The sequence below is a fragment of the Schistocerca piceifrons genome, unplaced genomic scaffold (assembly GCF_021461385.2).
Source record: "Schistocerca piceifrons isolate TAMUIC-IGC-003096 unplaced genomic scaffold, iqSchPice1.1 HiC_scaffold_954, whole genome shotgun sequence".
In the NCBI taxonomy this organism is placed as follows: domain Eukaryota; kingdom Metazoa; phylum Arthropoda; class Insecta; order Orthoptera; family Acrididae; genus Schistocerca; species Schistocerca piceifrons.
Window position 1 is genome coordinate 47,501 of NW_025729228.1, and position 7,500 is coordinate 55,000.

The 7,500-nt window shown below is 53.7% G+C and overlaps 2 non-coding genes and 1 pseudogene across 2 annotated transcripts; all 3 read left to right on the plus strand.

Annotated features, from left to right (window-relative positions):
• Nucleotides 1-4,292: 4,292 nt before the first annotated feature.
• LOC124773506 lies at nucleotides 4,293-6,201 on the plus strand. The gene has a single exon (XR_007014750.1). It is a non-coding gene; the product is annotated as a small subunit ribosomal RNA (ribosomal RNA).
• Nucleotides 6,202-6,552: 351 nt separating this feature from the next.
• On the plus strand, nucleotides 6,553-6,707 carry LOC124773432. The gene has a single exon (XR_007014678.1). It is a non-coding gene; the product is annotated as a 5.8S ribosomal RNA (ribosomal RNA).
• Nucleotides 6,708-6,895: 188 nt separating this feature from the next.
• LOC124773622 overlaps nucleotides 6,896-7,500 on the plus strand; it is a 4,222-nt pseudogene continuing 3,617 nt past the window's right edge.

Here is a 7,500-nt window from a genome sequence, read left to right on the forward strand (position 1 = left end):
GAACCAGATTACCCGTACACACGGCGCTGATTAGTAATCAATGCAGAGCCATCAAACTACAGAATATATATACAACTGTCCGTATACATGCTGAAAGAGTCTGCCCACAATGGGAACCACACGTCAGCCAGCCACTCTGATCACGCACCACTCTCTGCTTCTAACGGGCGCACATACAATATGTAAGCACCAGCATGGAACAACATCCAGTGCATCCTCTCCGCCACATTACACAATCCACACTATCACAACCAGACAAGGAGGTCCATGCGGAAAATACAATATCCCACCCTTTCGACATCCACCATTGCGCAGATCAGGCACCAACACCCACACATGTCCTATACAACGGTGCACCCAACATCACAATAGTACCTCCTGTCACAGCGCACAAACAATGACATGAGTCAAAGACACAGGTCTGACACAAGCATAGAATTGGAGCGCCGCCTCTAATAAGCCAAAGGTGCATCCTGACGTGACAAATCTGATCATGTCACAAGCATTCACTTACTATAATCACTATCAACGAACCTGCCGCCCCCGCCCCCCCCTACACCTTTCCTTACAACAACGTGTAACCTAACCTAACCTAACCTATGTTGTACCTTAACCTAACCTATGTTGTACCTTAACCTAACCTATGTTGTACCTTAACCTAACCTATGTTGTGCCTTAACCTAACCTATGTTGTGCCTTAACCTAACCTATGTTGTGCCTTAACCTAACCTATGTTGTGCCTTAACCTAACCTATGTTGTGCCTTAACCTAACCTATGTTGTGCCTTAACCTAACCTATGTTGTGCCTTAACCTAACCTATGTTGTGCCTTAACCTAACCTATGTTGTGCCTTAACCTAACCCATGTTGTGCCTTAACCTAACCCATGTTGTGCCTTAACCTAACCCATGTTGTGCCTTAACCTAACCCATGTTGTGCCTTAACCTAACCCATGTTGTGCCTTAACCTAACCCATGTTGTGCCTTAACCTAACCCATGTTGTGCCTTAACCTAACCCATGTTGTGCCTTAACCTAACCCATGTTGTGCCTTAACCTAACCCATGTTGTGCCTTAACCTAACCCATGTTGTGCCTTAACCTAACCCATGTTGTGCCTTAACCTAACCCATGTTGTGCCTTAACCTAACCCATGTTGTGCCTTAACCTAACCCATGTTGTGCCTTAACCTAACCCATGTTGTGCCTTAACCTAACCCATGTTGTGCCTTAACCTAACCCATGTTGTGCCTTAACCTAACCCATGTTGTGCCTTAACCTAACCCATGTTGTGCCTTAACCTAACCTATGTTGTGCCTTAACCTAACCTATGTTGTGCCTTAACCTAACCTATGTTGTGCCTTAACCTAACCTATGTTGTGCCTTAACCTAACCCATGTTGTGCCTTAACCTAACCCATGTTGTGCCTTAACCTAACCCATGTTGTGCCTTAACCTAACCCATGTTGTGCCTTAACCTAACCCATGTTGTGCCTTAACCTAACCCATGTTGTGCCTTAACCTAACCCATGTTGTGCCTTAACCTAACCCATGTTGTGCCTTAACCTAACCCATGTTGTGCCTTAACCTAACCCATGTTGTGCCTTAACCTAACCCATGTTGTGCCTTAACCTAACCCATGTTGTGCCTTAACCTAACCCATGTTGTGCCTTAACCTAACCCATGTTGTGCCTTAACCTAACCCATGTTGTGCCTTAACCTAACCCATGTTGTGCCTTAACCTAACCCATGTTGTGCCTTAACCTAACCCATGTTGTGCCTTAACCTAACCCATGTTGTGCCTTAACCTAACCCATGTTGTGCCTTAACCTAACCCATGTTGTGCCTTAACCTAACCCATGTTGTGCCTTAACCTAACCCATGTTGTGCCTTAACCTAACCCATGTTGTGCCTTAACCTAACCCATGTTGTGCCTTAACCTAACCCATGTTGTGCCTTAACCTAACCCATGTTGTGCCTTAACCTAACCCATGTTGTGCCTTAACCTAACCCATGTTGTGCCTTAACCTAACCCATGTTGTGCCTTAACCTAACCCATGTTGTGCCTTAACCTAACCCATGTTGTGCCTTAACCTAACCCATGTTGTGCCTTAACCTAACCCATGTTGTGCCTTAACCTAACCCATGTTGTGCCTTAACCTAACCCATGTTGTGCCTTAACCTAACCCATGTTGTGCCTTAACCTAACCCATGTTGTGCCTTAACCTAACCCATGTTGTGCCTTAACCTAACCCATGTTGTGCCTTAACCTAACCCATGTTGTGCCTTAACCTAACCCATGTTGTGCCTTAACCTAACCCATGTTGTGCCTTAACCTAACCCATGTCGTGCCTTAACCTAACCCATGTCGTGCCTTAACCTAACCCATGTCGTGCCTTAACCTAACCCATGTCGTGCCTTAACCTAACCCACGTCGTGCCTTAACCTAACCCACGTTGTCGCCTAACGTAACCCACGTTGTCGCCTAACGTAACCCACGTTGTCGCCTAAACCTGCTCTGTAATTGTTATACGACTCGTTCAATTAGTGTAGTGTTGCCCACCCGCAACCCTCGCAATATAGTTCGCTACTCGCACTCCCCGCTCCCCTGTGTATCGCTTCATGTTAAACACCTTGCAAGTCTTGCTCACTTTCCACATGCTCCTGCTGTACACTGTAATGTGGATGGCAGCAGGACGTACATGCCGCCCCTCCCCACGTCCCCACCTTGCCCCCTGCCTTCGCAAGCTGGTTGGTGAGAACTTTGCATGTTCAATGCCCTCCGCATGCGACGTACTCAGGCTATGTTGTGGTGCGGCCTGTGTCAACTGTCCGCTAATGTCGTACGCGTAAACCACAATCTGTACTGCACATTCGTCCTTATGTACTGAATGATACATCGTGGCACATGTGTGACCGTACAACGACTGCGCCCAAAAACGGCGGACCATACAGTGCAAATATTGTGCACGCAGCTACGTGTCGTCTCCCTATGAGAGCTGGATTGCAGTGTGGTACGCCATAGAGACGTGTGGGAGGAACGGACGCCGTGGATGGCGATCAGCATGAGCTGTCTGTTGATGTATTCGGACCTAGTCGTCTCTCCTCACACACCGTGATGGCATGGTGCACCGCGTTCCATATCTGCGACATGCTACAGAGGCCGGTTGACAGTCGTTCGAGCAATGGACATCGCATACGTACGGGGGCCACCTTCCACGTATTGTCTAGGCGTGCACATTTTGTTGCGTGTATGTGGGCAGACGTAGTGTGGCGTGACACCTGACACAGGCATGCAATAATCGTGGAAGTTGCAAATGGCGATGGACGCCTGCGTTTTCTGGTGAAGTTACGCAAATGAACAAATGGTAACCTGTTGTGGTGCGGTTGTTCTCGCTAGGGGTGAATCGGTGATGGCGACGATAGGTTGAGGTACTAACCGGTTGTTCCAGCGATACCCACCATGCCGACGAAACTGAACGGCATCTGGGTGTGAAGCGATACGCGGCGGTGGCTGGGTGGGACCGTCCCCGGCCGGTGAGGGGGCGCCTCCCGGCGTGCTGGCCGCGCGGTGCGTGGGCGCACGCGCTACAGCCGGCTGGTGGGGGCGGCCAGTGGCAGGCGCGCCGGCCGACGGACGCGGCAGGCGTCGCAGCTGCGCGCCGGCGCACCCTGCGCGCGGCGCCGTGCGGCCAAAGTAGGTCCTCGCGGGCCCGGTGCGAAGCGCGGTGGACATCTTCAGTGTGCTGGTCCGATTGAGGACTGTGTGCGTTGAGGATGCGCTGCCGCCCGGCGCTCGGCGCCGCGACGCCGTCTGCTGCTCGGTCGCCCCAGCGGTTCTCGCTGGTGGTTTGTATCGCAGCTGTGCGGATGTGTTGGCGCGTGCGCTGTGCTGGGAGAGTTCGCTTCGGCACCCAAGTGGGGCTTTTGTCCTTCTGTGGCGCTGGCGTTGGAGCTGCCGGTCACCGTAGGTGGCGCGTGTTGTCTCCCGCCGGCAATGCCACGACAGCACGCTCCCGGGCCTCTGTCGGCAGCGGCAAGCTCAGTTGGGAGCACGGGTGGTCGCACCGAAAGCGTCTACTCGCCTAACTCCGGGCGATTGCGCCTCTCTCGAACCCGACCAAGTACTTGGGACGGCGCTGCGCGCCGCCGGGACCTGAGAGGGTTTCGAGGTGTATTGTGCAGGGGAGCTCAGCCTCCTCCTGTTTGCAGAATGATTGAGCGGACGCTTGCGTGTTCGCGCGGGCCCCCGGGACACACTCCCGGGCGGCCGGCTGCTCAGCTCTAGTTGACGCAGCTCCCTGGTTGATCCTGCCAGTAGTCATATGCTTGTCTCAAAGATTAAGCCATGCATGTCTCAGTACAAGCCGCATTAAGGTGAAACCGCGAATGGCTCATTAAATCAGTTATGGTTCCTTAGATCGTACCCACGTTACTTGGATAACTGTGGTAATTCTAGAGCTAATACATGCAAACAGAGTCCCGACCAGAGATGGAAGGGACGCTTTTATTAGATCAAAACCAATCGGTCGGCTCGTCCGGTCCGTTTGCCTTGGTGACTCTGAATAACTTTGGGCTGATCGCACGGTCCTCGTACCGGCGACGCATCTTTCAAATGTCTGCCTTATCAACTGTCGATGGTAGGTTCTGCGCCTACCATGGTTGTAACGGGTAACGGGGAATCAGGGTTCGATTCCGGAGAGGGAGCCTGAGAAACGGCTACCACATCCAAGGAAGGCAGCAGGCGCGCAAATTACCCACTCCCGGCACGGGGAGGTAGTGACGAAAAATAACGATACGGGACTCATCCGAGGCCCCGTAATCGGAATGAGTACACTTTAAATCCTTTAACGAGTATCTATTGGAGGGCAAGTCTGGTGCCAGCAGCCGCGGTAATTCCAGCTCCAATAGCGTATATTAAAGTTGTTGCGGTTAAAAAGCTCGTAGTTGGATTTGTGTCCCACGCTGTTGGTTCACCGCCCGTCGGTGTTTAACTGGCATGTATCGTGGGACGTCCTGCCGGTGGGGCGAGCCGAAGGCGTGCGACCGCCCCGTGCGTGCTCGTGCGTCCCGAGGCGGACCCCGTTGAAATCCTACCAGGGTGCTCTTTATTGAGTGTCTCGGTGGGCCGGCACGTTTACTTTGAACAAATTAGAGTGCTTAAAGCAGGCAAGCCCGCCTGAATACTGTGTGCATGGAATAATGGAATAGGACCTCGGTTCTATTTTGTTGGTTTTCGGAACCCGAGGTAATGATTAATAGGGACAGGCGGGGGCATTCGTATTGCGACGTTAGAGGTGAAATTCTTGGATCGTCGCAAGACGAACAGAAGCGAAAGCATTTGCCAAGTATGTTTTCATTAATCAAGAACGAAAGTTAGAGGTTCGAAGGCGATCAGATACCGCCCTAGTTCTAACCATAAACGATGCCAGCCAGCGATCCGCCGCAGTTCCTCCGATGACTCGGCGGGCAGCCTCCGGGAAACCAAAGCTTTTGGGTTCCGGGGGAAGTATGGTTGCAAAGCTGAAACTTAAAGGAATTGACGGAAGGGCACCACCAGGAGTGGAGCCTGCGGCTTAATTTGACTCAACACGGGAAACCTCACCAGGCCCGGACACCGGAAGGATTGACAGATTGATAGCTCTTTCTTGATTCGGTGGGTGGTGGTGCATGGCCGTTCTTAGTTGGTGGAGCGATTTGTCTGGTTAATTCCGATAACGAACGAGACTCTAGCCTGCTAACTAGTCGCGTGACATCCTTCGTGCTGTCAGCGATTACTTTTCTTCTTAGAGGGACAGGCGGCTTCTAGCCGCACGAGATTGAGCAATAACAGGTCTGTGATGCCCTTAGATGTTCTGGGCCGCACGCGCGCTACACTGAAGGAATCAGCGTGTCTTCCTAGGCCGAAAGGTCGGGGTAACCCGCTGAACCTCCTTCGTGCTAGGGATTGGGGCTTGCAATTGTTCCCCATGAACGAGGAATTCCCAGTAAGCGCGAGTCATAAGCTCGCGTTGATTACGTCCCTGCCCTTTGTACACACCGCCCGTCGCTACTACCGATTGAATGATTTAGTGAGGTCTTCGGACTGGTACGCGGCATTGACTCTGTCGTTGCCGATGCTACCGGAAAGATGACCAAACTTGATCATTTAGAGGAAGTAAAAGTCGTAACAAGGTTTCCGTAGGTGAACCTGCGGAAGGATCATTACCGACTAGACTGCATGTCTTTCGATGTGCGTGTCGTGTCGCGCAACACGCTACCTGTACGGCTCGCCGTAGCCGTGCGCCGCGTGCGGAACCACGCGTGCCTCTCAAAACTAGCGGCAATGTTGTGTGGTACGAGCGCTGAAGCGCTGGAGCGGCTGGCCTGCGGCACCTGGCGCCTGGCGCCGGTTTTGAATGACTTTCGCCCGAGTGCCTGTCCGCTCCGGTGTGGAGCCGTACGACGCCCGTCGGCCGTGAGGCCGTTGGACACAGAACGCTGGAACAGGGGCCGCCACACGCCTCACTCCCGCCTATGCGACCGTCTCGAAAGAGACGGCGGAAACTGAGAAAAGATCACCCAGGACGGTGGATCACTCGGCTCGTGGGTCGATGAAGAACGCAGCAAATTGCGCGTCGACATGTGAACTGCAGGACACATGAACATCGACGTTTCGAACGCACATTGCGGTCCATGGATTCCGTTCCCGGGCCACGTCTGGCTGAGGGTCGGCTACGTATACTGAAGCGCGCGGCGTTTGCCCCGCTTCGCAGACCTGGGAGTGTCGCGGCCGCCTGTGGGGCCGGCCGCGTCTCCTCAAACGTGCGATGCGCGCCCGTCGCCTGGCGGTTCGCATACCGGTACTTTCTCGGTAGCGTGCACAGCCGGCTGGCGGTGTGGCGTGCGACACCTCGTACAACGACCTCAGAGCAGGCGAGACTACCCGCTGAATTTAAGCATATTACTAAGCGGAGGAAAAGAAACTAACAAGGATTCCCCCAGTAGCGGCGAGCGAACAGGGAAGAGTCCAGCACCGAACCCCGCAGGCTGCCGCCTGTCGTGGCATGTGGTGTTTGGGAGGGTCCACTACCCCGACGCCTCGCGCCGAGCCCAAGTCCAACTTGAATGAGGCCACGGCCCGTAGAGGGTGCCAGGCCCGTAGCGGCCGGTGCGAGCGTCGGCGGGACCTCTCCTTCGAGTCGGGTTGCTTGAGAGTGCAGCTCCAAGTGGGTGGTAAACTCCATCTGAGACTAAATATGACCACGAGACCGATAGCGAACAAGTACCGTGAGGGAAAGTTGAAAAGAACTTTGAAGAGAGAGTTCAAAAGTACGTGAAACCGTTCTGGGGTAAACGTGAGAAGTCCGAAAGGTCGAACGGGTGAGATTCACGCCCATCCGGCCACTGGCCTCCACCCTCGGCAGATGGGGCCGGCCGCCCGCGCGGAGCAATCTGCGGCGGGGTCGTGTCCGGTTGCCTTTCCACTCGCCGCGGGGTGGGGCCGTTCCGGTGTGCGGTGGGCCG